Below are 10,959 nucleotides of genomic sequence, written 5' to 3'. Positions count from 1 at the left end.
TGCTGATGATATACAATTCATCATACCTTTCACTGACTCCTGGACTAACACGTTTTCATTACTCCAAATTTACTTAACAACAATAAGAACCTGGTTATCCCACAACAGATTGAAATTAAATACAGCAAAAACTGAACTAATTTATTTATCCACAGTACCAGATTCCATTCACCAACCTCCCAAAACATTCACATTTGATGGACAATGCATATCCATAAAGCCTCATGCAAGAAACCTAGGTATAATCTCTCTTTAAATTACATATGCTCAAAAAACTTAAACCGTTACTACTATCATCTGATTTTCAAACATTTACAAAAGCTTTAATACTATCAAACCTGGATTACTGTAATGCACTATATATAGGACTACCTTTATCCACATTACACCCATTAAAACTTGTCCAAAATGCAACTGCGAGAACGATTTTTAACCTACCAGGAAAAGAACATATTACCCCCAAACTGCAACATCTTCATTGGCTTCCCATAACTCATCACATCACATACAAAATCCTGTCAACCATCCATAATCTACTCTACAATCCCAATTCTGTATGGCTCTGCTCCATGCTGCATATATATAAACCTCCAAGACAACTCCGATCCATGGACAAATGTTTATTAGAAATCCCATCAATCAGAACTGCTAGTCTAGCTCTAACAAGAAAAAGAAACTTTTCTATAGCAGGTCCGACATTATGGAACTCCCTTCCTGAATTTATCCGAATAATACCTAACCATAAAAATTCATAAACATTTAAAAAAATTACCTGTTCAACGACGCCTACAGAGTACAATAATCAATATTATTATTCTGGCTGTACCACTATGAAGCTAAACCCCTTTTACAAATTTGTTCTATATGTCTTACTAAGTTTGTTTTAATTATGCTTGTATGATTGTGAACCGCCTAGACGGACATGTAAATGCCTTAATGTGTGGTATATAAAAACTTTTAAATACATAATAAATAAATAAATACATATCCTTGCCATGCTCAATTCCCAGCTCCTATTTAACCCTGCCTTGCCAGAAGCTCCTTGTCATCTCAAGGAGTCACTCCTGGCTCTGTGACCTGACCCTTACCCTTTTCTTGTGGCCTTCAGGCTTTCTATTTCTCTGACTTGTCTTAACTTGTGGAATATGAGCCTTCTAGCTTTACCTTGAGGCTCTGGGAACTATATTGTCTTGTTCCCTGTCTTGAGGCCTCTGGCCATTTCTCTCTTGTATTCTGCCTTAGGTCCTTTGGACCTAATTTAGGAACATAAGAACATGCCATACTGGGCCAGACCAAGGGTCCATCAAGCCCAGCATCCTGTTTCCAATAGTGGCCAATTCAGGCCATAAGAACCTGGCAAGTACCCAAAAACTAAGTCTATTCCATGTTACCATTGCTAGTAATAGCGGTGGTTATTATCTAAGTCAACTTAATTAATAGTAGGTAATAGACTTCTCCTCCAAGAACTTATCCTATCCTTTTTTAAACACAGCTGTACTAACTGCACTAACCACATCTTCTCGCAACAAATTCCAGAGTTTAATTGTGCATTGAGAGAAAAAGAACTTTCTATGATTAGTTTTAAATGTGCCACATGCTAACTTCATGGAGTGCCCCCTAATCATTCTATTATCCGAAAGAGTAAAAAACCGATTCACATCTACCTGATCTAGACCTCTCATGATTTTAAACACCTAGATCATATCCCCCCACAGCTGTCTCTTCTCCAAGATGAAAAGTCCTAACCTCTTTAGTCTTTCCTCATAGGGGAGCTGTTCCATTCCTTTTTGGTTGCCCTTCTCTGTACCTGCTCCATCACAATTATATCTTTTTTGAGATCTGGCGACCAGAATTGTACATAGTATTCAAGGTGCGGTCTCACCATGGAGCGATATAGAGGCATTATGACATTTTCTTGTTTTATTCCCTTTCTAATAACTCCCAACATTCTGCTTGCTTTTTTGTCTGCCGCAGCACACTGAACCGACGATTTCAATGTGTTATCCATTATGACGCCTAGATCTCTTTCTTGGGTAGTAGCACCTAATATGGAACCTAACATTGTGTAACTATAGCATGGGTTATTTTTCCCTATATGCATCACCTTGCACTTGTCCACATTAAATTTCATCTGCCATTTTGATGCCCAATTTTCCAGCCTCACAAGGTCTTCCTGCAATTTATCACAATCTGCTTGTGATTTAACTATTCTGAACAATTTTGTATCATCTGCAAATTTGATTACATCACTTGTATTTCTTTCCAGATCATTTATAAATATATTGAAAAGTAAGGGTCCCAATACAGATCCCTGAGGCACTCCACTGCCCACACCCTTCCACTGAGAAAATTGTCCATTTTATCCTACTCTCCTTTTTTCCTGTCTTTTAGCCAGTTTGTAATCCATGAAAGGACATCGCCACCTATCCCATGACTTTTTATTTTTCCTAGAAGCCTCTCATGAGCAACTTTGTCAAATGCCTTCTGAAAATCCAAGTACACTACATCTACAGGTTCACCTTTATCCACAAGTTTATTAACTCCTTCAAAAAAATGAAGCAGATTTGTGAGGCAAGACTTGCCTTGGGTAAAGCCATGCTGACTTTGTTCCATTAAACCATGTCTTTCTACATGTTCTGTGATTATGATGTTTAGAATACTTTCCACTATTTTTCCTGGCACTGAAGTCAGGCTAACCAGTCTGTAGTTTCCCGGATCACCCCTGGAGCCCTTTTTAAATATGGGGGTTACATTACCTATCCTCCAGTCTTCAGGTACAATGGATGATTGTATTTATTTATTTATTTGTTTGTTTATTTATTTATTTATTTCTAGTCTTTTATATACCGAAGAATAGAAATCTGCCTTCACTCCGGTTTACAGGTTAACAACTTAATACATTAGAAGAACATACAGAACAACTTATTACAGTAGATGGACATTAGGAACGAGAAACTTATTAATTGAACAACTTTTTACATTCTATAAATATTCTAAAAAAAACAGGCGAATGACAGGTTACAAATTTTTACTAATAGGTCTGAAATTTCATTTTTTAGTTCCTTCAGAACTCTGGGGTGTATACCATCCGGTCCAGGTGATTTACTACTCTTAGGTTTGTCAATCAGGTCTACCACATCTTCTAGGTTCACTGTGATTTGGTTCAGTCCATCTGAATCATTACCCATGAAAACCTTCTCCAGTACAGGTACCTCCCAAACATTCTCTTCAGTAAACACCGAAGAAAAGAAATCATTTAATCTTTCTACGATGCCACTTTAACCCCTCGATCATCTAATGGTCCAACTGACTCCCTCATAGGCTTTCTGCTTCGGATATATTTAAAAAAGTTTATACTATGAGTTTTTGCTTCTATGGCCAACTTCTTTTCAAATTCTCTCTTAGCCTGTCTTATCAATGTCTTACATTTAATTTGCCAACATTTATGCATTATCCTATTTTCTTCTGTTGGATCCTTCTTCCAATTTTTGAATGAAGATATTTTGTCTAAAATAGCCTCTTTCACCTCACCTTTTAACCATGCCGGTAATCGTTTTGCCTTCTTTCCACCTTTCTTAATGTGTGGAATACATCTGGATTGTGCTTCTAGAATGGTATTTTTTAACAATGACCACACCTCTTGCACACTTTTTACTTTTGTAGCTGCTCCTTTCAGTTTTTTTTCTATTTTTCCCATTTTATAAAAGTTTCCCTTTTGAAAGTTTAGCACGAGATCCATGGATTTGCTTACTGTCCCCCTTCCAGTCAGTAAATCAAATTTGATCATATTATAATCACTATTGCCAAGCGGCCCCACCACCGTTACCTCTCTCACCAAATCCTATTCTCCACTGAGAATTAGATCTAAAATTTCTCCCTCTCTCATCAGTTCCTGAATCAATTGCTCCATAAAGCTATCATTTATTTCATCCAGGAACTTTATCTCTCTAGCGTGTCCCGATGATGCTTTTACCCAGTTAAAATTGGGGTAATTGAAGTCTCCCATTATTACCGCACTACCAATTTGGTTAGCTTCCCTAAATTCTCTTAGCATTTCACTGTCAGACTCACCATCTTGACCAGGTAGACGGTAGTATACTCCTATCACTATAGTCTTCCCTGACACACAAGGGATTTCTACCTATAAATATTCAATTGTGCATTTAGTCTCGTGCAGGATGATTATCCTGTTGGACTCTATGCCATCCCGGACATAAAGTACCACACCACCTTCCGGGTGCTCCTCTCTGTCATTGCGATATAATTTGTACCCCGGTATAGCACTGTTCCATTGGTTGTCCTCCTTCCACCATATTTCTGAGATGCCAATTAAGTCTATGTCATCATTCACTGCTATACTTTCTAATTGTCCCATCTTACTTCTTAGACTTCTGGCATTAGCATACAAACATTTCAAAGTTTGTTTTTTGTTTGTATTTTCATTCTCCTTTTTAATTGATAGGGATAAGTTAGAATTTTTTAGCTCAGGTGAGTTTTTAGTTGTAGGCACTTGGACTACTTTTCTTATTATTGGAACCTCAATGTCGGGATGCCCTAATGCATCATTAGTATCCTTTGAAGATGCCTCTCTCCGAACCATGCACTGCTGAGCGACTGTCGGCTTTCCCCTTTGTTCTAGTTTAAAAGCTGCTCTATCTACTTTTTAAAGGTTAGCGCCAGCAGTCTGGTTCCACCCTGGTTAAGGTGGAGTCCATCCCTTCGGAAGAGACTCCCCCAAAATATTCCCCAGTTCCTAACAAAACTGAATCCCTCTTCCTTGAACCATCATTTCATCCACGCATTGAGACTCTGGAGCTCTGCCTGCCTCTGGTGACCTGCACATGGAACAGGGAGCATTTCAGAAAATGCTACCCTGGAGGTTCTGGATTTGAGTTTTCTACCTAAGAGCCTAAATTTGGCTTCTAGAACCTCCATCCCACATATTTCTATGTCGTTGGTGCCCACATGTACCACGACAGCCGGCTCCTCCCCAGCACTGTCTAAAATCCTATCTCGGTGACGCGTGAGGTCCACCACCTTCGCACCAGGTAGGCATGTTACTAGGTGATCCTCATGCCCACCAGCCACCCAGCTGTCTACATACCTAATAATCAAATCACCAACTATGATGGCTGACCTAACCCTTCCCTCCTGGGCAGTAGGCCTTGGGGAGATATCCTCGGTACAAAAGGACAGTACATCACCTGGAGAGCAGGTCCTTGCTACAGGATCCTTTCCTTCTACACCAGGTTGATGCTCTCCAATCATGAGAGCTTCTTCCTCCAAGGGAGCACCAGGGCTGCCAGTCTGAAGTTGGGACTTGGCTACTATGTCCCTGAAGGTCTCATCTATATACCTTTCTGTCTGCCTCAGCTCCTCCAGGTCTGCCACTTTAGCCTCCAGAGATTGGACTCATTCTCTGAGAGCCAGGAGATCTTTGCATTGCATGCACATGTACAACTTCTCACCGGAGGGTAAAAAATCATACATGTGACACTCGATGCAAAAGAATGGGAAGCCCCCTCTTGCTGCTGGACTGCTGCCTTCATCTCAATTTTGACCAGTTCCTAGTTAAGTTTTAGGTTGCTATGGGAGTAGGAATGTGTCTAATTAACTTCCTTTAAATGTATTAGTGAATTCGCTATATGTCTGGTAGTGACCTACAGGGGTCTGATCTGAGCTTGGGGTGGGTGGGCAAGGGGTGGGAGGGTTGAGAAAACAAACAGTCTAACTTCAGTTAGTCTGCCAGAGTGTCTCACTGCTCTCTTCATTAACAAATTTTGGTACCTGTTCAAACCAAATCATACTACCCCAACACCTTTCCAAGGTGAGTAACTGAACTGAACTTTTCAACCTTTTTACTTAGGTATACACGGCTCCTAGCTTATTTCTAGCTTCTGGCTACTTTTTGTTTTGTTTTTTTTTTGTGGGTTTTTTTTTTTTAATACAAGCACTCAGTTCTGCTTACTAGCTGCCTTACAGACTTTAAAAAATAAACACACTACCTACTGCTTACTAGCTGCCTTATTGAAAGACTATTTAAAAATGCAGTCTAACTTCAGTTAGTCAGCCAGAGTGACTCACTGTTCTCTTCATTAACAAATGTTGGTACCTATTCAAACCAAATCACACTAACTCAACACCTTTCCAAGGTGAGTAACTGAACTGAACTTTTCAACCTTTTTACGTAGGTATACACTGCTCCTAGCTTATTTCTAGCTTCTGGCTACTTTTTGGGGTTTTGTTTTTTTGTGTGTGTTTTTTTTTAAAATATAAACACACAGTTCTGCTTACTAGCTGCCTTATTGACTATTTAAAAATATAAACAGTCTAACTTGTTTATTCACTGCCTTACTGACTATTAAAAGCACAAACACACAAATACACTAAATAATATTCCCAAATAGTTAACTTTGCCCCAATACTTTTAAAAAAGACAATGTCCCAAGCAAAAACTTACTGATTCCTTTCATCCACCAGCAAGGTGATCCTCTCCTCTCAGTGCTGCTTTGAGATTCTGTGTTTTTTGTTCTTTGTTTTCCTTGTCTAAGTCTTGCCCTTTTCTGTTCCAGTATTCAATCCTACCTGTACCAGAGTCCTATCCTTACCTTGTCTTAATAGTGTCTTATCTGGGTCCATGTCCTGCTTAGTATCCAGCCTTGCCTTGTCCTGCCTGCCAAACCTACCTGCCTTGTCTTGCCTTTCAAGCCTACCTGTCTTGTCTTCCCTGCCAAGCCTACCTTGTCTTGAACCTTGCATTTCCTACCTTGCCTGCCCAGTTGTGCCTATCTGTCTCTGCCTTCAACCTTGCCTGTCCAGCCTTGCCATGCCTAGTTTTGTTCCTACCTGTGTGGACTCACCACTATGATATACTGCCGCCTCAGGTTCCCAGAACCCAAGGGCTCAAATTGCAGAGGAGGGGGCTGACTAGGCAGAAGACTGGCCCTTGTCTAGTCTCGAGTGATGCCCTGCAGTCCCAAGCCACTTCCCAGTTGGGTTTTCTGGACTATGGGGCTCATAACAAAGGTATATCATTACACTAAGGTTGCCAACTATCCAGATTTTCTCTGGACAGTACAGAATTTAAAGACAGTGTCTGGAAGCTAGATGGAGGGCTGAAATGTATGAAAATTATCTGGATTTTAAGTCTGCAGTCCAGCACAATAGTTACATTGGCACCCACACCTCCTCAATAAACTTGAAAGCTCTGTGGTATTATTCCAAAGCTGATGATAGCACTATACTATCACCGGAAGTTGACAGTTCCGGTCCTCTCTTTTTGGTTCACCAAACTGCACAGACATGGGGCTCATTAGTAAGAGGCACATGTGGCCTGTACCCCAAGTCTCTGTTTCTTTGTCCACCAGTGGATGTCCTTCTGCTCAAGGTAAAACAGTATGAGGCCTAGCCAATCTTCTGACATCTACCTTCCCATCTGCAGTGCAAGTAGAGCCCCAGCGGGTCTGCTAACTTCTCCCCTCTATCTGTGGAGAAAGTAAAGCCCCAGCAGTGCTCCCAACACTTCCCCTCCATCCACGGCATAAGTAAAGGCCCAACAGAGCCACTGACACCTTCTCTTCATCCATAGTACAAGTAAAGGCCCAGCGAGGCTGCTGACACCTCAAATCCATCTGCAGCACAAGTAAAGCCCCAGTGGCACTTTCCCAACCATGGTGCAAGTAAAGACCCAACAGGGCCATCACTACTTCCCTTCCCACCTGCAGCACAATTAAAGGCTCAGCGGGGCCCTCCGTGTGCTGAAGAAGAGGCCCGGAATGTGACAGAACCTGTATGTGTGCATGTAGAAGGGAGAGAGAGCCAGTGAGTGTGATAGAGCCTGTGAGTGGGTGTGAGAGAAAGCCAGTGAGTGTGACATGGCATGTGTGTGTGTTTGGGAGGGAGAGAAAGCTAGTGAATTTGACAGCCTGTGTGTGTGTGTGTGTGTGTGTGTGTGTGTAAGGGAGAGAAAGAGAGAACCAGTGAGTGTGACAGGAGGGAGGAAGGGAGAGAAAGCCAAGGAATATGTGTGTGAGAGCCTATGTTTGTATGTTAGTGTGTATGTGTGTGTGTGTGTGTATGTGTGTGTGTGTGTGAGAGAGAGAGAAAGAAGGAATGTATATGAGAGTGAACACATGTAAGTGTGAAAGTGAGAGAGACAGAATGAATGAACAACATGTGTGTGCGAGAGGTAGTGTGTGTGTGTGTGTGTGTGTAAGAGAGAGGTAGAAGGATAAAGTGTGCCCCACCCTCTCCTCCACTAATCCACAACAGTTTCAGGGTGACTAGAAATTACAAGTTCCCATTTATGGAGAGCTGGGTATATTTTTCACCTCATTTGTTTTAATTATTGGACTTTATTTGTTATGTCTGCAGTTTTGAAACATTTTACTGGTGTTTGGTAAAATTTAAATTTTTTTTCATATGAATTATTAATTATCTGATGTTATTTTAATCAGATGATTTGAAACAGTTATTAAATTTATTAGTATGGCTTTGTTATTATGTTTTATATATGTTTCAATAGGCCTGTGTGACTTAATCTATATAGGTTGAAATAAGAGACCTGTCAGAGTGAGACTGAATGAACATCAAAGTTGTTTATCTACCAGTAAAATAAGTGCACCAATAGTGTAACATTGTTTGGAGAAAAAAACATACTTTCACAGACTTATACTGGCCAATAACTGATCGCGTTTTAAAGCACATGACAGGGTGGGTGATAGAAAAGCATTACTCAACCATCTGGAACAGCAGTGGATTTACAAGTTAGATATGCTGTACCCTAAAGGTATGAATATGGAGATTAATTGCTTTAGTTTTGAAAAAACAACCAATGGGAATGCAAACTATTTATTGGTCAGTGGGTAGTTTGGTCCTATAAAAATGCTTAGAATGTTACTGGAGGACATAGTTTTAAATGTTCATTGGCATCTGCTTCTTTTCAGCCTCATAGAAGATTTGTTGTCACAAGCCGCTGTATATAGAGTTTGTGTGAAGATTTGCTCCCCTGTTGCTGGAATCTCTGAAGAATTTGAAACAACAGCCATGTCTACATCTGAAGGCTATATAACAATAGTGAAAAGTTATGTTGAAGCAAATGATGGTCTTTTATTTAGCAGTGATTCAGATTTATAAATTTTGAATGTGTGGAGGCTATGATTTATAAAGAGGATCTTGTGTCTGATGATGTTCCTATTTTTCCATTATTGCATTCTATTCATCATTTGGCTTGTTGCAGTTTCCAACTACATGTTTTTATTTATACTTTATGCTCAATTTTTTTCAATATTAAGAACATAAGAAATTGCCATACTCGGTCAGACCAAGGGTCAATCAAGCCCAGCATCCTGTTTCCAACAGTGGCCAATCCAGGCTTCAAGTACCTGACAAGTACCCAAACATTAAATAGATTCCATTTTACTGAAGCAGTAGTAGCAGTGGCTATTCCCTAAAGCCCTAATTTTCAGAGGACCACACACGCAAATACTTGCAGTTACGTGTGTGGCCGGGCCCTGTGTGTGCCGCACGCATTTTCTAAATGGCCTGTCCATGCATGTAACGGTCGATTCGCACACAAGTGCTGGGCCCTGAAAAAGGGACGGGCTGGGGGGGGGGGGGTGCTGAGTCTGGGTGGTACAGGACAGAAATTTGCAGCCCAGAGTGTGTTAAGATAGGAGAAGAATTCGAAAGTATCCTTGCAACTATAGAAGGGTAAAGGTTTTGAAGAACGGTAATCGTTGAATGCAAATTTGAAGGAAATATTTGTGGATGAAGCGGTAATTTGTCTGTGAGCGTTCATTTGTGTTGTTGAAAGAATTGGCAATGAGCAGGGTGCCAGAGTTGGTTCTTCCCATGATGAAGCCTTTGCGGCAAAACGAGGGTCCCTTGTCAGGAATCAGTTATCAGGGCCCATTATACGAGGAGAGAATTCAATTACCCATTCGTATAGCAAGTGGAACATCATGAATATCAATTAGAACTTCAGAGGACGCATACAGAACCATCAGCAACAGTGGACATGTGTTTTTTCCTGTTAGTAGTTGTGTCAGGGTCTGTATACCATCCCGGGGAGGTAGGTCAAAACCCCAGAAACAAACACTCCCTGGAACAAAAAACCCCAGGGAAGGGGGAAGAAAAACCAGGCAACCCAGTGTCAGAGAGTCATACTGGTTCCTTCCCCCTATAGCATCAGAGAAACCAGAGATCCAGGTGTGGGAGGAAAATGGTGGAGACCCGGTAGCCAATCCCTGGCTACTAGGGGAGGGTGAAGCAAAGGGTGGAGCCCCAGGAACCATTCCCTGGCTACCAGGGGAGGAGTCTCCATTCTATAAAAAGGAGCCAAAGCCAGAGCAATTTCAGTCTCCTTCTGGGGACTGAGAAGGATAGATTGGGACCTTACTACCTGTTGCTTTGGAGGACTTTGTTACTGGAAGCTTCCTCTCCAGGAGAAAGAAGGACAGCAACTGTGGTGCCAGGGAAAGTGAGAATGTGGATTCAAAACCTTCCTTTTGTTTTTGAATTTGTTTTCCTTTTTGCTGAGAATTCTTTGCTAAAACTGCCAAGTGGGTGGAGTTATCTCTGGGGAAAAGTTGTGAGAACCCAGAGGTACGAGGGTGGTGGCAGTTAGTCCCATAGGGCCAGACTTGTTTCTTGGGGACTTATTTTTGGATAATTTTTGTTGTCTGGACTAATTATTTTGGATGCAGAGGACTAGAATATAAAGACTGAGCTTCAAGGCCAGAAGCCAAGCTTAGTACCCACTGGCTGGGCCTGGTGTCTCACCAGGGAGAGCACCTGCCTCCCAGCCAGCCACAGAGGGTTTGAGTCCCACCCTGTGGACTAGGAGTCACTGACCCCAGATGAGGGATTGGGGAGTGATCCCCAGTCAAGATTCTGGGGGAGGTCCTTTCAGCGATTATTGACACTGGAAGTAATCAATCCCTTATGGCAGGGGGCGTT

The sequence above is a fragment of the Rhinatrema bivittatum genome, chromosome 7 (assembly GCF_901001135.1).
Source record: "Rhinatrema bivittatum chromosome 7, aRhiBiv1.1, whole genome shotgun sequence".
NCBI classification, from domain to species: domain Eukaryota; kingdom Metazoa; phylum Chordata; class Amphibia; order Gymnophiona; family Rhinatrematidae; genus Rhinatrema; species Rhinatrema bivittatum.
The sequence above is the reverse complement of the archived record's forward strand: the minus strand, read 5'-3'. Positions refer to the sequence as shown.